Here is a 24,615-nt window from a genome sequence, read left to right as displayed (position 1 = left end):
GGCTCCCCAACTGTAATGCGCATGCGCGCCCTGGGGGCGCCTGTTAAAACGCGGATTCTGACGCCTAGGTCTGAGGGCAGGGGGCGGGGCTTCTCACTTTCTAACAGCTCCCAGGTGATGCTGCTTCTGCTGCTCTGCAGACCACACTTTGCTTCGCACAGCTGGGCTCTGGGTAGAGGGATTGTGGGTAAAAGTCGAGGCTAATGTGCAAACCCTGGTGCTATTAATATCACTAGCATCGCTAAGACCGCCATTGCTACTAACAACAACAATGATGATGACAACAATAATAATACTAACAATAATGACGACAATAATAATAACAAAACAATAATAATAACAACCACCATCCGTGTTATTATTTTAGTTCTTCCTGGCTTCCAGGCCCCTTGTATAGTTGTATAGTTGCGGTCTCATTTAATGTACACTAATTCCTCTGAGTTTGTGGATGAGGAAGTTGAAGCTTGAAAGGTTAAGCCACAAAGACGGGATATTTCAGCTGATGAGTAATGCAGCCAGAGTCCAAACCCCAGCTTCTAATGACCGAGGGACGCTAGCTTTTTCACATGACGTCCATCTCAAGTCTCACGTAGCAGATGATTTTGGACCCCCGTGTCAGATCTCCTCGGCTCACGTATCCACAGCCGTGGTGGACAGTGAGGGCAGGAGGCGAACTCGAAAGAGCTTTTGGGTGTCCTTGTTTTCCGCACACAGTCCAGAATAACTGGGTGCGGGTGTGCAGGGGCGCCGAGGGATGCGTCCCTGGGGTGACTGTCCGTCAGTGGATCGATGCACCGGGCTTCTGTTCACAGCAGGGCAATTCTGGAAAATCTGCTGGATACATCTCAGACGGCCCAACAAAAGCAAGACCCCATTGCGCCCATGGGCCTCCTGCCTAGCACAACCCCGTGTTAGCTTTTCCTCTTCCCTGACTGGCTCTCTGTTCTTTCTCTCCTGCTCCCTGGGGCCACCTCCAAAGTGAACTCCCTGTGTGCAAGTCCTTCTCTCAGGCACTGTCTGGGGAACCCACACTTTCACAGGAGCCGAAAGGGTGTGGAATGGGGGATGGAGGTGAGTGGGGATAGTGTTTACACGGAGGGAGGAGGGAGAAGAAGGAAACTGATATATCGAGTCCTGTGATGTCTCAAGAACGATTACACATGCCAGCTCTTCAAATTTCCGAATGGCTTGTGGGCTCAATTTAACATCCCTATCTTACAAGGGAGGAAACTGAGGCTCAGAGAGCTGGAACATCTTATTAAAGTTACTCAGATCGCTAGTGATTCAGACAGGATTCAGACCAAACTCTGCCTGACTCCGCATGAACCCCATGGTCTCTCCTCCACGCCGTATCAGCCAGAACATTCCATCTGGGGATTCTGCGTTGTGATGACGAGGCTGCAGGAATGGGCATTTGTTTCTCTCTCTGCCCTCCACAGCTTGAGCGCAGTGATAATATTTGGAGAGTTTAGAATAAACATCACCAGACATCTCGGATCTTTGACTTCTCCCATTTCTAAAGACAAGGATGGGTTAGTCACCAAATATTTGTACAACTTATTTGGGTTTTGCTGACTTTGGAAAATGAGTCTCCTAAAGACACATGCAAAGTGCTCCCTTTGTTTACTTTTTCGGTTCATCCTTTAAATCTGGGGAGGGGCCATGAGGCAGGCCTGAGGGCAGAGCAGCAGAGGTTCTCCGGCCCCGGGGCGCTGTGCCCCTCTGTGCCTGAAGGACGCTCTGTGCCTGAGGGGTCCCACAGGGGTCCTGCTATTTCTTCTGCAGCCATCACTGCTCCTGGCTGTATAGGCCTGAAGGGAAGGAAAACAGTGACATTAAGAAAGAGTTAAAAAAAAAAAGTGGAGTACTTTATGTATTTCTGTGCCCCTTCTTTCTTATAAAGCTCCAAGATTGTCAAAATTAAGGTGAGAATAAACTTTGTTTCCTATGAAACGGCCATGAGCAAAATAGATCTATCTTTCCTGCCCCTCCTCCAATGCCACCAGGAAGGGTCCCTGATTGCCCCCCACAGAAAGGGATTACTTAGGGCACCAAGCGCAGGGACAAAAGGCTACAGTTCTAGGGTCAGATATGGTCCAGGACAGAAGCACTTGACGGGAGACGGTGGCGGGGTCCAGGGCCAGGACCGCGCTGATCACCGGGTGACCTTGAATTCTCATAGTTCACTCACTGGGAATCAGTGGCCCCATCTGTAAAAGGGGCTCTCAATCGAGGCATCGAGCACACCATTCTTATTCTCTTTCATTAATTCTAAGACAGCTTTTTTTTTTTATCATTTTAAAATCTTCAAAAATCAGATGAGTCTAAAATTCCCTGGCGTCTGAGATTGATGAAAATATAGTACTGAAGACATGGTCCATGGGCGGGATGAGTGGGTGAGGCTGAGCCCCCAGCCCTGGAGTTTCCGAGCCAGTGAGTAACTGACTCTGAAACCTTATGGGTGTTGTTACAGCTCACTGGATAAAAGTCTGTTGGAAAAAAATTATAAAAGGGAATAAACATTTGGCAAGGGCTCATGCTGTAGGAATGCGGGAAGACGGGCTCTGCGGTGGAATGCTGAGCTCAGAGGCTCCTGGGTTGTAGTCAAGGCCGGGACGGGGTGAGGCAGGAGCGAGGGGCCTGCGTACGAAATGGGAGGACGCACCGGCTCTCAGGGCCATGCCAGGGCACAGCTGGCCTCTGCGTTTTGAGAGCCTCCTTACATTTGGCACCCTGGGCCCCTCCCCTGCCTCAGTCTTGTCCCAGTCCTGGCTGTAGTGTGGCCCTTCTGGGTCCCACCAACTGTGGGCGTTGGGTAGCTCAGTTCTTTCTTCTGGGCCTCAGCCTCTTGAGCTGTAAAATGGGGAAGTGGGGTCTAGACAACTCCGAAGTCCCTTATTTAACACCGTTGTTGTGACTCTGCGCAGTCTGTCTTTGTCACTAGACAGAGAACTTCCAGGGAGCCTGGACACCGCTGGGTCACCTCGTACCTCTGCAATAATGAGAAGTTGGTGGTGCCACTCAGTGCTAACTGTGCTTTCTGTTGGGTAGTTGTGGTAATGACCCGCAGCTTTGTTCCCAAGAGCTTTGCGAGCAGTAGCTCTAAGCCGGCTTTGGGATCAGAAACCAGGGTTCAGACGTCAGCTCCGCCTCTTTCCCGCTGAAAAGCCTCGGGGAAATTGCTAAACCCCTCTGTGTGCTTCCATTTCCTCACCTGCCAAGTAGGGAAATGCAAGACCCGACCTCAAAGGATTCTGTCACATGATCAAGGAAAGCTCTCTGCACAGTGTCTTCTGGAAGTAAACACACAATCAAGGTTGGCCGTTGTTGCTTTTACTATTATTCTTGTCATTTTATCTCTCTCGGCCCCGGTCCTGCTGCTCCATGACAGGCATGGAAGATGGAACATTGTGGATGGTTTACAATCTAGACAGCGCTGTATCCTTTAGTACAGAATATTTTCAAGAGGAATGCATTTTTTTCTGTCTGGGATTCTGGTCCAGTTTCCATAAAGACTCCCCTTGGAGCCTCTCTAATTCCTTACTAAACCTTTCACTTGAAGCCTAAAGAAGAAAAATCAAAAGCCTTGAATGTAGAGACATCTCCCAAGATCCACAGGAAGCAGACCAGATCGGCCCACCAGTACCCACATCTCGGTACAGGAAAGCACCAGGACTGTCAAAATGTGACCCCCGTGTATTCCGACACCCCACGTGACTCCGGCTCCAGAGATGTGACATTCGAACAGCAGTCCAGCCACCGATAGCGATTTGACATTAATTATGATCCTTTTCTTGCATCTCTTGAATAACATTAAAGTGGATCCGATTGATAAGCCTGCTTCAGTCACTGCCGAGATTCAAGGGTGACAAGCATTCACAACCATGCTCCCCTCCAAGTTCGGAAGCAAGAAATACAGGCAGGAGTCAGAGAGGTGGGGATTCAGAGATCGACGGCAATGCTGCTAAAACTTGATGAGAAAGCCTAGCTTGGACCTGTAGGCTGAATCGGGTCATCTAAGACCTCTGTCCTCCTAAGGATTCGGGGAAGTCTGCAAAGGAGAAACTTCCCTGCCAGGGGGAGAGAGAATCACCGTTTCATACCTGTTAAGAGGCAACAACAAGACAGAGAGAGAGAAACTGAGATAGAGAGAGAGAGAAGGAGAGAGAGAGAGCATACCTCACCAACTTCACCCAGATGACCAGCAGCCCGGACTAAAGGATTAAAAAGTGACCACTTTTAGCCTCTCACCAACCAGATACATCCCCCGATCACTTCTCCTTGCCAGGAAGGAACGGGTGCTGGGGAAAGGAGAGAGTAAAAGGAGGCGGAACAGAGAGGGCCTGAGATGTTTCTCTAGGTTAGTTCCTCTGTGACGTCATGAGGAGGTGAAACAGATAGACCTCATTTTGAGATTTATCGTCTCCTTTTGTTCCCACGACATGAAGAAATGAATGAATGAACAGACCACGGCAGTACTCCAAGCTTGGTGTGATAGAAAGAGCGTGGCACCAAGAACAGGAAGCCCAGGCCCGGTGCATCATGACGGCAGTCACAATGGCCTACACCTCTGAGGTAGTCAAGTTGACGGGAGGTGACAGGAAAGAAAAGAGCTTTTAGAGCAAAGCATGCCAAGGGAAAAATAAACTTATTCAAGGCTGATTGAATATAGCTGAAAGATGGCCAAGGTTCCATCTCCAGGGAGGGATGCAGGTTGTAAGTGTGGGGAAGGATACAATTCACACAGTGTTTTCTGAGCACTTCCCAGTGCCAAGCCCTCTGCCAGGTCCTGAGGGACTCAGACAGAACAATGCCAGAGACAAGGCAGAGTCAAACATCCTGAGCTTCCAATTCTTCAGACACTCATCTGGGGTCCTGGGCTCAGAAAGGACAACTTCTTCACTCAGTCCAACCTAGAGGGAAGACAGGCTCTTCCCGCAGAGATCAGCCACACTGGCCTCCTGAACAGGTGGATTTCTGCAAGGCCAGTGGGAGAGGACTGGGCAGTGCCTCTGTCCCGCAACAGAATTTCTCTCTTCTACTGTTGGTGGGGCTCACCAGCTGTTTCATTCTCCTGAAACTTCAAATGCTTTTCCTCCCAAGGGCGCACTCTGAGTCCCACCCTTCACCCTCATTGTATCGAATTCTTACTACAATGCCGCGAGCTGAGAATTAATACCCTTGTTCAGCCAAAAGGGGAAACGGAGACTCACAGAGTGATGGCTGCCCAAGATCGTACGGCTGGTAGACAGAATAACGATTTGATTCCAGGCGTCTGGATGCACAGCTTACTCTCTCTCTCCTCACCAGGACCTTCTATGGAAGGCTGTTGGGGAGGAAGCCTGTCATCAGCAGCCATCGGCCCTTCTCATCTTCCCCACCTTGCAACTTCAGACAGGCTCTGGGTTCAAATGTGAGTTCTGCTATTTGTGCCATCTCGGACAAGTCAGTTAGCCACTCCGAGATTTAGTTTTCTCATCTGCCTAATGGAAATAAATAACGGTGTCTACTTTATAAATTGCATATTTACTCTCCCCTCCCACTACCTCCATGAAAGAAGCATATTTTCCCATCCCACCGAGGCTGGCCTTGAACTTGTAGCTTGCTTTGGCCAATGGAATGAGACTTACACCATGTCCGACGAGAAGCATTCAGTGTGCATGGCTGGGTTAGCTTGGTCTCCTGTGCTCCTGCCATGCACCGTCAGAAGTCGTGCCCAGGAGCCACTGCTCCCTCAGCCTGCGTCCTGGAGTGAGAAACAGATGCAGCTGACTTGGACGCGATCCACAGCCTAGAGCAGAGTTCTGTGCGTGCTCCCAGCTCTGTGTTTGAGAAGTAAATGTCTGTCATTGTAAACCAGTAGTCTTCGAGGTGTGGCCCATGGACCAGCAACAGCAACATCACTTGGAAACTTGTTATAAATGCAGATTCTCAGCCCCCATCCAAACCTGCTGAATCAGAAGCTTCGAGGGTGGGCCAGCTTTTCTAACAGGCCCTAGTGAGCCCCAGAGAGGTGAAGGGGTGTGCCTAAGGCCACACAGAGAGTTAAGTCCCCATTTTCTGACTCCAAGCCCCTACACAGTGCATCCTGTGGGTAAAGGATAAACACAGGTGTATTTACAGAAAGCTTTAGACTTTCTGTGCCATATAAGACTCAGATTCCTGCCATTGTCATCCTTGGCATTGATCCCAGCTTCCCAGCCTGCTATGCCAGAAGGCCTGCTGGCTCAAGAGGTATGTGTCTGCCCAACATTTGGCTCTTCCCAGCAACCACCAATGCAGGACGCTAGACATGTGGGTACAGCTCCTGGGCTCTGTGCTTCCCCTCATGGCTGCCCTCAGCTCGTGTGCCCTGGGAGACAGCAAGAGATGACTCCAGGCAGCCAGCAAGGACCTCGGGTGGCCCCATGACTGCTCAGCCTCTGTGTCTGTGAGAAAGATGTAGGCACTACAGTGGAACGGAAGATTCAAATCTACTCCATCTTAACGTGGGCGTGACGTCATCACCACCTTCATAAAGCTGTTGGAGGAATTAAATGAGTTCATGGATGTAAAGGGCTTGACATGGAGCCTAATGCACGGCAGGTGGCCAAGCGATGCTACTGTTATTCCCATCATTTGTCATGTGGGTATGCGAGCCTTTGGTGATACATGCCCGGTACAAGGCTGGGGTTCAACACACAGTAGATATTATTGTCACTATTAGTTGTGGGGGTCAGCAATGTGACATGTCTGACAAAAATAATAATGCAACACTGTGTTAATGCCTATGTTAAAAATTGTAGGCCTCTCTGTGGACCAATGGAGGTTATCTGGAATGACTGTTAACCCTTGGTGGGTGTTAACACTTGGCAGTTTTGTCTCTTTCTGTGGCTAGTGATGGAAACCCTTCTCAAACTGGCTTAGGAATAAAAGGAAGGTATCAGCTTAGGTAGCTGAAAAGTCTAGGCACAGACTCACTTCAGTCAGCTTCAAACTAGAGCACCAGGATCTCATCACTCTTGTTTCTCTCAACTCTGCTCCCCCCTGTTGGCATCACCCCTGATAGCTGTCTGAACAGCACGACGCGTGGCTGCTCCCACGCTGACAGGAGCCTCACAGAAGTCAGCAGTCTTCACAGAAAGCAGGTTTCCCTTTCCCAGTGGGTCCAGAGATGAATCCCCTTGGCCCACTTAGGTCATCTGTTCATCCCGGAACCCATCCTGTGGCTGGGGAAGTAGGATGTGCAGTATGATGAGGACTATGTGCTGATTCATCTTAGATCCCACCTAATCACATGAGCTTAGAGTGGTGAGAAATAGTCCCCTCAAAGAAGTTAGTGCAACCGCTTACAGAAAAGGGAAGAACATGGGCCAGGAAGAAAGTACGCACTCTGTAGAGCGTGCCTTCTGCTCTGGCCACAACATTTCCACTGGGACATGGGCAGGCTGTGTGGTGGTAGGTGAAGGGGCTGCATCCGTGAGGCAGCTGGAAGCCAATCCTTGTAAGGTAGAGCTGAAGGCAATGGGGGTGCAGACCTGGAATCAGGACATCGAGTAAAACCATTGTGTTGTCTGGGAATCTGTTGTCTCTAGCTTTCCTCAATGTTTTGCCTCTTTAACTGTTGCCCATAAGAGTATTTAGCTTAATAAAAGGATATTTTAAATAACAGCTGTTATTATTATGAAAAGGAATAGGAAAAAACGCAAAAGTTTAACTGTGTTTGTTGTCTATTGCTATATAACGATATTACCCCAAACTTACCATCTTAACACAACATGCATTTATTAGTTCAGAGTATCTTGGGATCAGGAGTCCAGACACAGCTTACCTGAGTCCTTTCTAGGCTGCAACTGAGGCATCGGTCAGGGTTGTGTTGTCATCTGTAGACTCAGCTGGGGAAGGAGGCACTTCCAAGTTCACATGGTTGTTGGCAGCGTTAAGTTCCTTGCAGCTGTAAGACACAGGCCTCAGTTTCTTGCTCGCTGTCAGCAGGAGCCAGGAGACCACCCTCAGCTCCTTGAGGCTGCCCTCAGTTCCCTGCCTTGTGGGCCCTCAACATAGTTCTTGCTTTGTCGAGCCAGCCAGAGAGAGAAAGACTCCAGCAAGACAATTATAGTCATGAGCATCCTGTCACCTTTGTTGTACTCCATGCTTACAAGCAAGTCATAGGTCCTGCCCTCCCTGGGGAATAAACACCAAGAGGCAGGGGTCACGGGGCGGGGGGCCACTTTAGAATCTGTCCACCACATTAGCAGGTCACTGCATCAGATTGTTAAAATAGTGAGTTCAAGACTGAGTTCCCAGAGCCAGCCCTGATGGTCTAGGCCACGTCAGTGGCCTGGGTTCAGTTCCCGGGCTTGGAACCACACCACTCGTCTGTCAGTAGCCATGCTGTGGCAGTGGCTCACGTAGAAGAACTGGAAGGATTAAAACTAGAATACACAGCTATATAGTGGGGCATTAGGGAGGGAAAAAAAGAGGAAGATGGGCAACAGATGTTAGCTCGGGACGAACCTTTCCCAGAAAAATAAAAGATTGAGTTTCCCAGTTATTAAAAGACTGGATTAGGTTTCCAGACAATGTCTGTTGCAAATATGTATGAAACTGCCAGAGTTCTTATCCATCACTTACTGGCTCTGTGAGCTTGAACAAGCTCTTCACTGCCTCTGAGATTCAGTTTCATCTGTAAACTGAGAGGAAATAAAAGTGCCTTCTTCATAGCGTTGTAAGAATTAAATGAGTTAATACACGTAAAGTGCTTTCGGTAGTCCGAATGTATATTTAGTGCTCTGTAAGTTTCCATATTTACATGCACACTAAACACACCCGTGTTTCTGAACAATGTGCTGGATGTTTTTCTCTATCAGAACCCATCAAGTGCTTTGTGAATGACCCACTTTACAGATGAGCACACAGACACCCGGGCAGCTCTGTGACCCACCCGACCTCTCAGAGCTGCCGAGTGGCCGAAGTGGGTTGCAGGCAAACTTTCTAGGCTTACACCAAACTAGAAGGCACCTGAGTGATCACTTAACCCTAAAAATTCCCCGCAGCCTGGTTTCCCAAGATCTTCCATGGGAATGAAGGATGGCCAGGAGGGTAGAACTCCAAGGGCTGCTTGCTTTTATCTGCTTTCTATTTGGGGCTTCTGCATGATATTTGATTTTGGAGGGAAAGAGTTCAACAGCTAAAAAATAAATGAGTAATTAGAGGAATAAATACATAAGGGTCAGGGCACTGGCCTCTCCCACCCTTCTCACTTTCCAGAAGAGGAAAGTCAGACTCAGAGAAGGGAGAAGCTGGCCCAGGTCCCCGTGTTGATGCCAAGGGGAGCGCCAGGAACCAGGTGTTGTCCCAGCTGTCGTCTCTCAGGCCCACACCACTTCTCTGCCCGTGAGGTTCCATAGAGTGTTTTACCCTGAGTCTGACTTGGAGAAATTTAGCCATTTTAAAATACACAGTTGACTGGACTCCCTGGGTCTCTGCCCAAAACAACCATGAAGACAACTGGAAATACCAAACTAATGACATCTCAAGCTGGCATACTTCTACGAGTGGACGTGCGCCATTTTGAACAGAGGCCACATTACTAAGCAGGGGAATGCCAATAAAATGTGGGTGATAAATTGCATTTTAAAAGCAACATGGGAGACTCAGATTGGTCTTTTAAGAAACCCTGTGAGGAACACTTTCATAGAGTAAGAAGGGGGAAAAAAAGCCTTTAACAATGGAATAAAAATCACTCATTTGAGTCTTATAAATCTAGACTGTGGTAGATGGTGCTTCCTTCGAGCATATTGCTTTTTACGTGTGCGGCATATGTCTGAGCACTTATAGATAAATCAGCCAGATAACTACGGCTGTAAAGCACCAGCTCCATCTCCTTTCGAGGCCCTTTTACCTAACTGCTGCCCCCTCTTCCCTCCAAAAAAAAATACTTCCACCCCTGAAATATCTAAGTAAATGAGATCAGGGTGATTTAGAGAAAGGAAAACAGATTGGCTGTTAGGAGACCTGAGTTCAAGCATTTCTATTTTAAGCAACCCATCTTGCCACCTCTCTGAGACTCGGTTTCTTCATCTGTAAAGCAGAAACGATACTTGCTCACTCGAGTTTAGAGGGCACCTTTGAGGATCAAAATAGGTGATGGATGCAAACGCATTTATCAGAAGAAAGCTCGCTGAGAGGGTGAAAGAGCTCAGGCTTGGGCACAAGACTGCCCTCCTTCTCCTTCCTTCTCACGTCCAATCCACCAGCAAGTCCTACAGATTCGACCTGGTTGCATTCTCTCTCTGCGTCTCCCCTCTTCCCCACCCTTGCGCCACACTCTCACTCAGGCTCCCCTGACCTTTCACCTATACTATGAAAGCAGGCTCCTCCCTGGATTCCTGGCCCCAAGGTATATCTACCTCCAATCCATTTTCTACATTGCACTTAAGGAGATTTTTCTAAACCACAACTCTGGATGGCTCCCCGTTGTTCCCAAGAAAAAAGATTCAGCTCCTGTGTAAAGCTTAGCAGAGCCTTCAAGATTTGGCCCTGCCCACCTCTTCACTTTTTTCTGTATCATCCTTTATACAACAGCCATGCTGAACTTTCAGGCTTCACAGGATACAAGAGGCACTTTCTCACCTCTGGGCATTTTCTGGTGCTGTTTTCTCTGCCTATGGTGACTGGTGCTTTTATGTATTAGGCAGGGTGAGCTAGCTTGTGCTGCAGAAACAAACATCCCCTATATCTCATTCTACGTGTTCAAAGTTGTTGTGGGGAGGGGGAGAGGGGGCATCTGCTCATCGCCACCACCCTGTACCCCAGGCTGAGAGAGGTTTCATCTAGTCGTGTGCTTCCATGACCACAACAGCAGGAGGAAGAGAACATGGCAAACCATGCACTGTCTCTTAAACTTTCCCTTCAGGTCATATTTCATTGGCCAAAGCAAGTCAAGGGTCTGGGAAGGCAATCCTATCCTGGCCCAGACAGCAGAGAGGCAATAATACTTGGATGAATAGCTCTAATGATTTCCACACCTTACTTCTCTCTTTGGTAAACAAACTTGTATATTTAGGCTCATCTCAAGTGGCTCCTCCTCCAGGAAGCCTTCCTTATTCATACTTCCATCATGGGCAACACTATCCTTGCTCTGGTTTGCTCACGTTCTTCTTCACTACACAGAGCCCTCCTCTAGGGCAAGACCACGTCTTACTCACGTCTGTACAGCTCTAGCACAGTGTCTAGAGAGAGCAAGGAGCCAAAAGTCTCTACATCGAAGGAATAAATGTTTAGGTAAGTAGCTCCCTTAGCTGACTTGCCAGGCCCATGTTCCCAAAATTTTTCTGGGTGGTCACGGGGGTGGAGGGAGAGGTGTGAGAGCTTCCGAGCTTTCTGGAGCCAGCTGAGCTGCCCCTCTCATGCCTGGCAATCCCAAAGACGGCTCCCACTTGTCACCACAGCCACAAGGCAGCCAACTACCTTTTCCTTCCTGTCCAGCCCCCCAGCATCAATGGAGCCTCCTTTATCCCAGGAGGAGGGGCCCCTATGTCCCGCCCCTACTGACTGACTCCTCAGCTGTCAGTTTCCATCCTTTGTGACTGTCCAACGTCTTTTGTACACCCTCTCTACACCTCGATTGTTCTCTTCCAAGTAAACCCTGCCTTCTCAGTGAGAATCTTCAAAAAATAAAATAAAATAACTGCATTTCCCAGTCTCCCTTACAGGCTTGAACAAGCAGATGTGACTAGACGCTCCACTTTACAGATGCAGAAGGGAGCGCCAGGAGCTGAAAGGGCTCACCCAAGGTCAAACCATGTGCTCACAAGGAGCAGAGCTGGGATACAATCCCAAACCCCTGTGACCCGCAGCTCACCCCACACTGAGTCCCAGATGGGGGAAGGCGGGAGGGAGACCTCACAGAACAGGTGCCAGGTCATCAGTCGCGACTGACCCCGACCGCTGCTCCCTGCTCCCTCCACCCTGCCCTGGCTGACCTCTTGGGCTTGACCTCAGCCTGCCCAGACTTGAGCTATTAAGCTGACCTCTTGGCCCTACTCCTCACACATGACTGGCCTCATTGCCAGGGGACAATCAGTAGGTACCACAGGCAATAAGCAGATCAATGATCAAAACGAGAGGTGGGTGCAGACTCCAGCTCCACCACTGAGCTGCCATGGCACTAGCTAGCAAGTCACTCACCACTCAGAGCTCCATCTCCTCATTTGCAAAAGTGGGTAACGTAACCTTGATTTAAGGATTAAATGAGATCATGTATACGAAATACCAGGTCAGTTCTGGCATATCATAGAAGCTTAGTATATGAGAGCTGCTGTAAGCGTTTGCTGCATTGTGTTGTTGGAGACAGTGGTGGTGGATAGGAGCACTCCTGAGTGGGGTCCAGGGACGGCCACTAACACACAGAATCTGCCACCCACCTGCAACAAGATCAGGGGCCTGGACCAGATGTAAATCTACTGCTCCTTTCCCTGAGATCAGGCCTCTGCCTGCCCCTCCTGGGTCCCTCCCAGGGTGCAGCTGGATGCACACAGTAGGGGCTCGGCGCTGGTTAAGGATGCTCTTCCGAATGACAGCCTGAAGAAAGTGATGGAGTTGCAGCAGGTCGGAGCAGCGCTGTAGGCATTTCCTCCGCCTCCTGGGCCCAGTGGAGGGGGAGGGATCTGGGCTCCTGGCCCTTTCTTTTAACTTCTCATTTTCCCTTTGGCTCCGTCTCCTCCACAGCATCTGGCTTTCGTCACTGGACAGATGACTCTCGGGCCTCAGATTCCCTGACCTCCCAAGGACTCAGCATCAGTTGGACTTATCCAAACTGCGCATTCCAAGCCTGAGGAATGCGCCAGTGAAGATAGGGAAGCAGCCTGGAGCCAGCGGGAGGTCGGAGACCAGAGTGAGCACCTGGAGCGGTGCCCAGGCCAGGTCCAGCCAGCACGAAGGCCTTGGGCTGTCTCTGGCCAGCTCCACCGTCCTGAAAGTCCTCCAAAGGCTGCCTTTTGATCCTCGTCCCAGGCTCCTGGCAAGGGGCTGAGCCAGCATTGAACAAGTTAGATGTGCAAACCTTCTCAAAAACAGAAAAGCCCTTGACAAGACACGTCGTTTCTTTATCAGCATCATCATTATTATAAGAGAATAGATGAGCTGGCCTCGCTGTCTCAAATGATCTCCTCTGGGTGCTTAAAGCAGCACTGGCCTTTCCACCATCTTCCATCTTCCTCCAAGGATGAAGAGACGACAACTGAGCATTCCCAAAGGACCAGATCCCGAGCTCCATACTTGGAAGGAGCATCTGGTCAACTCTCTCAAACTTGCTGTAGGTTGCATCTTTTTCTCCTGAACTTGTGGATGAAGAGATGGCATCCCGCTGAGGCCAGGTGACCAGCCAGGGCCTCGGTGCTTCCACATGGCTGAGCTGAACTCCAAGGCAATTTTGTGTAGCCACAACGCTGTGTAGCTCCAAAGCCCACCACTGTTTTCAGGACACCATGTCATGTGCTCAGAGTAGGCACTGAACCCCCTGGCCCTCAGGAAAAACCTGCATTTGACCAGAAACGAGGTCAGGAGGCAGATCTGGGGATCAGGAGGAGTCCCCGGAAAGGTCACTGACACACTTGCACTTAACCCAGAGCCCCTGTCGGCACTTGCGGAAAAAAGGGAGGATCCTGTCCCCGGACCCTCACCCTTCTCTCAGAAGAAACCAGCTTCCAGGAGCCGCCCCCTGCCAGGACCGAGCCTGCACTTTAGAACATAGAGGACTGATTTTTAGGTTTTTTTTTTTTTCTTTTGAGGAAGTTTAGCCCTGAGCTAACATCTGCTGCCAATCCTCCTCTTTTTGCTGAGGAAGACTGTCCCTGAGCTAACATCCGTGCCCATCTTCCTCTACTTTATATGTGGGACGCCTGCCACAGCATGGCCTGCCAAGCAGTGCCATGTCCACACCCGGGATCCGAACCCGCGAACCCCAGGCCACTGAAGCAGAGCACGAGAATTTAACCGCTGCGCCAAGGGCGGGCCCCTGATTTTTAATTTTAACAGCTTTATTGAGGTATAATTTTCATACCATACATTTCGCCCATTTAAAGTAAGAAATTGAGTGGGTTTTAGTATATTCAGAATTGTGCAACCATCACCATGATCAATTTTTTTTTTTAATAGCTAAGAGGAATTGAGCCTTTTGTCCTTTTTTTTTTTTAAGATTGGCCCTGAGCTAACATCTGTTGCCAATCTTTTTTTCTTCTTCTTCTCCCCAAAGCCCCCAGTACATAGCTGCATATTCTAGTTGTAGATCCTTCTGGTTGTGCTGTGTGAAATGCCGCCTCAGCATGGCCTGATGAGTGGTGCCATGTCCGTGCCTAGGATCCGAACTGGCAAAACCCTGGGGTGCCAAAGCGGAGCGCATGAAATTAACCACTCGGCCACGGGGCTGGCCTCTCCGTGATCAGTTTTAAAACATTTTGTCACTCATTAAAGTAACCCAGTACGCTTTAGCTGTCACTCTACTCCCAACCCACGCTTCCCCCAGCCCTAGGCAACCACTAATCTACTTTGTGTCTCTACACACTTGCCCATTCCAGACATTTCACAAAAATGAAGTCATCTAATATGTGGTCCTTTGTGACTGGCTTCTTTCAGGAGCACACTGTCTTCCAGGCTCCTCCATGCACACAGCATGCTCCCAGTTGTAGTATGAATCAGTACTTCACTCCTTTTCCTGTCCGATTAATATCCCATAGTATGGATACACCACATTCTGTTTATCTGTTCCTCAGTTGATGGCCATTTAAGTTGATTTTACATTTTGACTATTATGAATAATGTTGTTATGAGCATTCATGAACAAGTTTTTGTGTGAATATAAATTTCCTTTGTCTTGAGTATCTACCTGGGAGTGGAATTGCTGAGTCACGCAGTAACTCTGTGTTTCACTCTGAGGACTGCCAGACTGTCTTCCACAGTGGTACCTGCACCAGCTGTGTATGATGCCTCCAGTTTCTCCCCATCCTCCCCAACACCTGTTATCATCTGTATTTTTTATTATAATAATCCAAGTAGATGTGGCGCAGTATACCATTGAGTTTTGATTTGTATTTCCCTAACGCCGAAGGATGTTGAGTATCTTTTCAGGTGCCTCTTGGCCATTTGTGTATTTTCTTTGGAGAAATATCTATTCAGATCCTTTGCCCATTCTTTAAATGGGGTCATTTGTCTTTTTATTATTGACTTGTGAGAGTTCTTTATATACATAGTCTAGATACAAGTTCCTTCTAAGACATAAGATTTACAAATCTAATCTTCCATTCTGTAGGTCATCCTTACACTTTAAAAAAAATTTTTATATTGACATATAGTTGACTACACTATTGTGTTAGTTTCAAGTGTACAACATCATGATTCAACATTTTATGCATTACAAAATGATCACCACCATAAGTCTAGTTACCGTCTGTCACCTTACAAAGTTCTTACAGTATTATTGGCTATATTCCCTATGCTGTACATTACCTCCCCATGACTTATTTATTTTATAACTAGAAGTCTGTACTTCTTAATCCCCTTCACCCAAGCTCCCACTCTCCTCCCCTCTGGTGACCACCTGTTTGTTCTTTATATCTATGAATTTGTTTCTTTTCTGTTTTGTTTGTTTGTTTTGTTTTCTAGACTCCACATGTAAGTGAAATTATATAGTATTTGACTTTCTCTGTCTGACTTCTGTCACTTAGCATAATGCCCTCCAGGTCCATCCATGTTGTTGCAAATGACAAGATTTCATTCTTTTTTATGGCTGAGTAATCATCTTACACTTTCTTAATGGCATCCTACAAGCACAAAAGTTTCTAATTTTGAAGAAGTCTAATTTACCTCTTTTGTCATTGTGCTTTGGATTTCATTTCTAAGAAGGCTTTTTTCTCAGAAGGCATTCCTAAGCCAAGGTCACGAAGATTTAGTCCTATATTTTATTCTAAGACGTTTACACTTTGAGCTCTTACACTTAGGTCTGTGATCCATTTTGAGAGAGTGCTTACGTAGGATGTGAAGCAGAGGCGCAGCTCCTCACTTTTGCGGGTGGATATTGGCTGCCCCAGGATCTTTTGCTGAAAAGAATATTCTTTCCTCATTGAATGGTCTTTGAACCCTTGTTGAAAATCAGTTGACGAAAAATGTGAGGATTTAATCGCGGACTCTCTATTCTGTTGCGTTGATTTACGTCTCTATCCTTGTGTCAGCACCACACTGTCTTGGTTACTGTAGATTTGTAGTATTAAAGTAATTAGACAAGGAGCCCAGTAGACTGAGGTGGCCCTAATGCCTGGGTTCCCTACTTGGGTGAACCAAAACTTAAGCCGGAACCAATGCACTGGAATCCGAGAAAATGAAATTTAAGAACCGATCATAAAGAGCCAACTGGGCTTTCCCAAATAAGGCAACTGCTCAAGCCGTAGCCAGTCAAATAATTTCCTTGCTTTGCCTCCACATCTTCTCAAGAGAAACCTCTCCCCCACCCCCCTGGCTCCCCACCACATCGGGTTTGGTGCAGCCTGATTCAGATCAACTCAAGCTCAAATAAACTCTTGAAAATTTTAATCTACTTCAGTTTGTCTTTTAACAGTAGCAACTTTTGAAATTGGGAAGTGTGAGTTCCCTAATTTTGTTCCTTTTTTTTCTACTTTATTCTGCATATCTGAATTCCTTGAATTTCCATAACAATTCTGTTGGCAGCTTGTCAATTTCTGCAAAAAAGTCAGCTGGGATTGTGTTGAACATGTAAATCAATCTGAGGAGTATTGCCTCTTAACAATATTAACTCTTCTGATCCATGAACATGGAATATCTTTCCATTTATTTAGATTTTCTTTAATTTCTTTCAACAATGCTTTGTAGTTTTCAGAGTATGACTTTTGTACCATTTTTGTTAAATTTACTCCTAAGTAGTTTGTTCTTTCTGATGCCATTATCAATGGAATCATTTCCTTAACTTCATTTCTGGAATGTTCATTGCTAGTGTATAGATATATAATCATTTTTTTATATTGGTCTTATACTATGCAAACTTGATGATATTTATTAGTTCTCATAGTTCTTTAGTAGATTAATTAGGATCTTTATGTACACGATCATGTCATCTACCAAGAAAGATGGTTTGGTATCTTCTTTTCTTCTTTTGCCATCTGGATATCTTTTATTTTTGTATTTTCATTTTTTCACCTAATTGTCTTTGCTAGATCCTTCAATATGATGTTGAATAGAAGTAGTGCCAGTGGACATCCTTGTCTTGTTTCTGGTCTTAAGGGGTAAACTTTCCACTGTTCACCATTAAGTATGATGTTAGCTGTGGGTTTTTTAGATGCCCTTTATCAGGTTGAGAAAGCTCTATTTCTAGTTTGTTGAGCATTTTTATAATGAAGGGGTTTGGGATTTTGTCAGATGTTTTTTCTGCATTTTAAGATTATTATGTGGTTTTTGTCCATCAAAAAGTCTCCAGATGTTGACAGATGTCCCCTAGGGGGAAAGTAACCCCCAGTTGAGGCCCATTACCTTCAAGGACTACTGCGCGGAATAAACGTTATAATACGCAGCATCTGCTCCAATGTCTGGAACTTAACAGACTCACACAGAGAGTAAGCTGTTCTGATTTCATCCTCCCCGGGACGCTGCTCAGGGCCTGGGGGGAAGCGTGGGTTTAGACAGGAAGGAGCTGCACTGGCCCTTCAGGGGTCTCCTCCGTGACCTTGGCCTCAGAGCCCTCAGCGCTAGACCAGATGATTCCAGACACGGGGCCCCATGAAGACAAGTGGATTCAACCACCCATTGTGGCCTCCCATTAAGGCCAAGTTCTGCCAGCCCCTCCCCAAGGCCTGTTAAGAAGAAATCAGGATGGACGTTGCGTCTTCACTGGGACACTGCCAGCTCTCTAGCCATTGGCTCTGGTCGGCCCTGGCCTTGGTTCAGGGGCCCTGGTAGGGCTGGCTGATGGCTTCATACCTGACGCTGCAGGGACTTCATGAGATTGAGGTGGGGCCCTGAGCACCGCAGCAGGTGAGCTCAGAGTGGAATTAATCAAACCTGAGATGCTAGGGCTTCAAGACGGGCTCTCTCATCCTCACAACTGCCTTTCTGAGGAGACATTGATGCCCATTTCACTGAGGAGGAAATGGAGGATCCAAGAGGCCAAGCTACCACAGAGCCATAGAAGGCAACGTGAGTCATTAGAACCTACAGCCTGGATCTGAAGACTGCAATCTCACCACCACTAAACATGTAGAACCGGACACACACACGCCATAAACACACCATGCAGCACATATGCGCACACACCATGCACATCACACATGCACATGTCACTACCACACACACACACATCACAGGCCACACACCATACATCACATAAGCACACATACCACACACACACCACACACCATACATCACATGCATACACACACACAACACCACACACACACACGCACACGCACCCCGGCTGCTTATGGACCACTCTAACTCATGTTCTCTTGGGAGGCAGACTGGACAGAGCGCAGCACTAAAACCACGTTTAAACAGCAGCATTTGCAGACCTCTGTATCCAGAGCCAGCTGCTGCTGCTCGCTCTGAATTCTCTGTGTCTGACTCAGGAAAGGTGGCCCTGGGCCAGGAGAGAAGGAAGAAGGCTCAGCCCACCTCTGAGCAGAGAGGCAACAAGTGGGAAGGGAGGGGAGCTGCCATGAATGACGAAGGGATGAAAGAGAGAGTCGTCATCTCTTCATTTAGTCATCGCTTAAAACAATATGTATTGAGTGCCCGCTAAACACTGGGGATGCAAAAGAAGACAAAGCCGCTGCCCTCAGGGAGCTTGGGGACGATGGGGAGACAGACGCACACAAATAAGCCAGCGACTGTCATCCAGGGTGACAAGGCACACAGTGCTGTGGGAACAGGATGCTCGCGCCCAGTCCTCATCCACCCTGGCACATGCACTTCCCACTCCCCGGTGTGCCCTGCAGAGCCTGGCTAATTGCTCCACGTGTCAGCATTCAGCCCACATGACAACTCCCAAGGCTGCCTGTTATTCCACCTTGACTAGGAAGGTTTCCCTGCATCCCCACTCCAATTCCCCTGGAAGTCTGATGGGTGGAAATAGTCACAATCGTGTGCAAGAATTAAACACAGAGTAGACAGTCGGCTCCACGAGGTCATGGGCTGTCTGTCTTCTCAATGATTTCTCTCCAAGGCCTGGCACATAGCAGGTGGAAATCACCGAAGCCTTTCAAGCAGGGAAGAGAGAGGTGGTCTCTAGAAAGACCGCCCTGGCCACAGGATGGAGGATGGACGAGGAGAGTCCAGACTGAAGGCAGCGAGGCCCGGCAGAGAGAGCAGGCTGCTGCAGGACACGGGAGAAAGCGGTGAGAGGGTGGACTCAGGCAGTGGCTGTGCAGGAGGGTGGGGGAGCCTGAGAGAGACATTTGGGGTTCAAGGTAAAAGAAGCTGCTGACAAAGGGAAAGAAAAGAGAGCTTTCGAATGCACAGCCTGGCTTCTCCCTGAGGCCAAGGATCGAGGGTGTTCCATGCCCGCGTGGCTGAAGGGTCTCTGCTTTCGGAGAGCTGAAGAAAGGAAGGAGTGATTAGAAGTGCAGCTTTGCCTCCCTGGAGGAAATAAACAGGAATGGACGCGCCCCGAGGGTGACTGAATGAACGTAGAGATGAATGACAAATGCCTTCCGTGTCAAAGCTAAATAAGATGTTAAAGGGCATTCAGTCTCAGGTTTCTCTGCTCGACCCCCTTCCTGCTCACACTCAGACACTCAGCGTCCATCTATTGCAGTGGAGCCAGTGATGTGAGCGAATTGCTTGGGAAGGACTTTATTAATCATTGGCCCCATGAACTTCCTGTGCCACGAAGAGGTCACAGGATCCCAAGCGTCCCAGATCGCGCGTGTGTTCAATTCACCTTATTTCGAATGAACATCCCAACCCAACTCTATGCCGGGTTATGCTGTGGGCTGCAAGGAGACAATAGTAAATAAAATATCTCCCCTACTGTCATGGATCCCACAGTCTAGTAAAAGATCTGGGATGGGTGTACTCATAATCATGACACAGGTAGAAAGCAGTAAGAGGGTTTATAATAAATGTCAGTGCTTGTAACACACTTAAAATCTTTCCGGTCCTGTTCTAATACCGAACCCATACAGCTTGCAGCAGTCCTCATGTATAGAATGTTCTTATTGTCCCTCCTTTGCTGTTCAGGAAAATGAGACTGTTGTCTAAGATTTTGTACATCTTAGCAAGGGAGCCAGCGTAGGACCAGAGATCAGACCCGAGGAGCTGCTCCCCTGACCACCATGCTACCCCACCACGCGGTGAGCTGACATTTGTGGAATGCTAGTTCTGTGCTAGACACACTTTTGCACACACTTCTGACAAGAGATTGTCCCATATTGAGGTATGTGGGGTAACTATGTGAGTTCAAAACTGATTCGGCTCGAACTAAAAAGTCTCACTTACAGCGTATCAAACATACACTGACCATCTGCTTAACCATTAAAGTGAAGAAGGCACTCTCTGAAGATAAGAATGCATGCTCCCCCTCCTCCGCCCTATGGGGATCACCCTAATGGTAACCCTTTCCAGGGTCGTGTTTACCTGACAATTTGCAACTGAATACCTCTTAGAAATTTTGGTGGAAATGCATCCTGGCTGTGCTTAATGTATGTTCTTTGTTCCAAAAAGATATAAGACTGTACTGAAACCCATGCTTCTCTGGAACGCCTTCTAAAGCCTTCCGGGGTTATAATCCTCGCTCTGGCTCAGAATAAACTCACCTCAGTTCTGATTTATAGGTTGGTTATGGATTATTTGCATCAATATTTCTTGGCATAGTTGGCAGGATTTCAGAGAAAGCCACCGAAGGTCACCTGGAGTCTATACTGAACCAGCATTCAGTACCAATAGGGGCCCATTGAGCCCCCTCAAGTTCACTGCATTCTTCAGGTGACCCTGGTGAGTTCCCCCAAAACCTGGACCTCCTTATTTTATGTGAATGGTCTAGAGTTTGTATGAGCTGTTTCAAACTTTAAGACTAGGTATCTTAAGGGGGTACTGGTACATACCCTCGGTAAGAGGAACCTAGGGGGAATTTCCTAGGCCAAGGGAGCCTAGTGAGAACTTTGGAGGGAATGGGGCTGGCTGACCTTTTAAATTTGGCTTTAAATTGGAAGGAATTGTGTTCATAAAGTCTGAACAAACTGCTTGATAGAGAAATGAGAGACTGAATGCGTTCAGCTCTGAAGAAGAGGGACAGTGCTCCTCCCAGCCAAAAGGCATTCCCCGGTGACTGAGAACCTTAGCATGAGTGTTGGAGGGTCAAGTTCCTCAAGACTCATAGCGGTCCCATAGGGAACTCCACTTCATTCACGTTAATTAATTACAGGCTCTTCTGGGGAAGCACCTATGAGGCTTGGTCACCAGTCTCCAAACCCCCATGATGGTTTTAGGCTGCTGGCAGGAGAAACCGAGGCACATAAGAGAGTTTGCGACCTTCCTTTAGGGAGTAACACTCACAAGCAGCACAATTCTGACCCACTCCATTGTCCCTAGGAATGGTTCAGACTTTATAGCAAAACAAAACTAAAGGAAAAGCAAGAAATTGAGCTTCTAAAAGCCAACCAGTTCCCAAACGGGCAACTTCATCCCCAAACTCTGGCTGGCTTCATGCTGTGACTCGCAAGTGCTTAATTAAATAAGGATAGATGGAAATGGCTGGCAAGATAACCCGGGATAATTTGAAATTACAGTGGCCACTGTGGGGCTCCCTTTTAAGAGCCAGGTAACAGAGAGATTTTTAGAGTCAAGCTCCCCAACTTCCCATACAATTGCTCAACTAAAGCTTCAGGAAGCTGTAACTATTTACAAAGAACAGTGAAAATATCTTACCAAGCTTGTTTCATGTCCTGAGGGCTTGGCTTAATAATCATCAGGTTAGAGGTCCTGAAATATGGTCAGACAAAATGCGCTGCACCCCATTTGGCAGTCAGAGATAGTCAGAGAGAAATGCGGGTTGCACTCCATTCATGGCTAAGGGTCCTCCCAAGCTGCTGCCAGGCTCAGGGGAATTACACTGCCCATTAGAAGGAACGTTCTGGTTAGATAAGATCATTTAAAAACTGCACTTAAAAAGAAAAACCTTCAACATTCCAAAATAATCTTATTGAAAGTTTTGTGGCAAAAAGCGAATAGAAAATTAAGTTATAAATAGTACTTAAAGGAAAATATTAGGCTATGGATTTACAGACACCCCCATAATCTATGAGTTAATGAGACTCTGAGAGATTTTCTGGGAAACTGCTCCACTAAAGATTACTGGAACGGTTCAATACCGCCAGCTAGTTACTGTTTGTCCTGGCTGAAACCTGACAAGGTATTCGAAAGGATTTAGCAACTTAGGATCAGAAATTTGGCCAAATGGGAAGCTGATATTCAGAGCCTGATACACATTTTCTTTCCAAGGCTTCTTCCCTAAGTTAAATTAAAACTAAGCACCCGGAGGGAAAAAAGCAAATTAGGATGATGCAATTGCACAGATATCTTCAACTTACAAATTCCTGTAAGACTGGAAAAGCAGTTCTCGAGGCAGTTCAGATTGCACCCAGTTCCTTTCTCTCAAAAAAGGGTGATTGCCTCGCCTTGAATGTCTTCTCCACAAATATTAGTAAAAAAGGCTTAAAACAAAATTTGGATTCATAGCTAGGGAACTTTATGTTACTGTGCCTGATTCATGGCAGTAATTTTAAAACAATAGGTGTGGAGACTCTGTTCATGTGTATCTATATGTATGTCATATGTGTGTGACATTTTACCTCTGGATGCTACGGACAAAATTAAGAGCTCTGTTTAATTGGCTTAAAGTAAGTGCTCACCTAAATTCCAAATGTAATAGAAATTAACCCAATGTCTTTCAAGTTAAGATGATATAGATTAATCTTTGGTCAACGAAAGCTCATTTAAGTTTGTTGGTTGGATTGAAATAGGCATGTCCTTAGTGTTGTCAGTATTTGGATATGATGCAGGCATGCAGCCTGGGTTTACTAGTCAAACAAGCTCTTGTTATCAAAAAATTTTGTATATATTTGTTATATACAAATTTGTTAGCAAAATAATAGCTTTAAATGATAGCTAATTTTGTCTAATGTCTCACGAAGTTTTCGGGGGTAATCTGAACATAACTGTTGGAAACAAATGATTTAGATAGATAAAAATGGATAGGAGTTTGTGAGGACAATAATTATGTTTTATGGTCTGAAAAATTGAAAAAAACAGCTTCCAAATTCTTTCTAGTAACTTTAGAGTTTTACTAAATTAAGTTAAATGATAAAAACTTGAGTATCTGGGTCATTTTCACATGAGATAAAATACTGAAACAATTTTGCTGAATGCATCTAAGTTTATCTACTTTTGGTTTCTTATTACAGAGAAGCTAAAAAGTGTTTGGGTCTATTAGTAAACACACCTTGTGTTTTATTACTATGAAGTATCATGCTTCTGGAAATTATGAAAAGTGTTTAGAATGATGACATAAAAGACAGTTCGCAATTGATTACTTTTTAGTTTTTGCTGGGTCTGTAAGGGTTAAGAATTCTAATTAATATATGTATTTAAAGATACTAAAAAATTAATAAGAAAAACAGCTCTGTATACAAGGAAAGTAAAATATGTCTTCAGCAAAGAAGATATAAAGAATATAAGTATTTTTCTTCATTGGGTTAAGGAAGATAAATTTGTCCTAAAATACTAGAAGGGAGGAAAGGAAGCATGGGACAAATTCTGAAGGCAAAAAGAAATGTGTAGAAGGTTTGTGAAAGAGAAATTCTGAAAGGAGTTTTATGCCTGGTCAAGTTGGCTAAGATTAAAGTAAATCCAAATAAGCAAATGAGTTCCAAAGTCAAACATGAGCTCGTGCAAAATTAAAACTTGTTTTTTTCTCTCAAAAGGATAATTTTCTTGAACTTTTGATCTGTTCTTGATAAAGAGGTTATAAAAGGGTTTTCTTTATCTTTGAGTATAATTGTTATAAACAATGTAACTATAGGAAGTCATGGAAAAGCATATGTGCAACGTTTGTGGGATAATCTGAAAACAATTGACAAGTTACACAGCCTATGAAACATTTCCCCTGTTAATATATATCCCTGTGCTTGTCCACTATATCTGACTATTTCCTCCCAAGATGGATAACTGGGCAAATCAATGCAATAACAGCCTAGCATCAAGGGACATGATGGACCCAGGGCAGGGAGCAACCACCCTGGTGCTGAGGGACAATATTTTGATCAGCAATGCTTTCAATCAAAGATTATTGATGAAAAGGGGAAAATGACAAGAGATTTTCACATATTGAGGTATATGGTGTAACTATTTGAGTTCAAAACTGATTCGGCTTGAACTAAAAAGCCTGACTTATGGCCTATCAAACATACATTGAACATCTGCTTAATCATTAAAGAATGCACTCTCTGAAGATAAGATTGCATGTTTCCCCTCCTACACCCTAATGCTAACCCTTTCCAGGGTCATGTTTACCTGCTAATTTGTAACTGAATACCTCTTTGAAATTCTGATGGAAATGTATCCTGGGTGTGTTTGATG

General features: G+C 46.4%; 1 long non-coding RNA gene across 1 annotated transcript; it reads right to left on the bottom strand.

Annotated features, from left to right (window-relative positions):
- Window positions 1-5,629: 5,629 nt before the first annotated feature.
- On the bottom strand, window positions 5,630-22,279 carry LOC123290183 (uncharacterized). The gene is made up of 3 exons (XR_011493068.1): window positions 21,907-22,279; window positions 7,811-7,933; window positions 5,630-5,746 (listed from the first exon to the last, which is right to left on the bottom strand). It is a non-coding gene; the product is annotated as an uncharacterized lncRNA (long non-coding RNA).
- Window positions 22,280-24,615: the final 2,336 nt, after the last annotated feature.

Source organism: Equus asinus, chromosome 12 (genome assembly GCF_041296235.1).
Source record: "Equus asinus isolate D_3611 breed Donkey chromosome 12, EquAss-T2T_v2, whole genome shotgun sequence".
Taxonomy (NCBI): domain Eukaryota; kingdom Metazoa; phylum Chordata; class Mammalia; order Perissodactyla; family Equidae; genus Equus; species Equus asinus.
The sequence above is the reverse complement of the archived record's forward strand: the minus strand, read 5'-3'. Positions and strand labels throughout refer to the sequence as shown.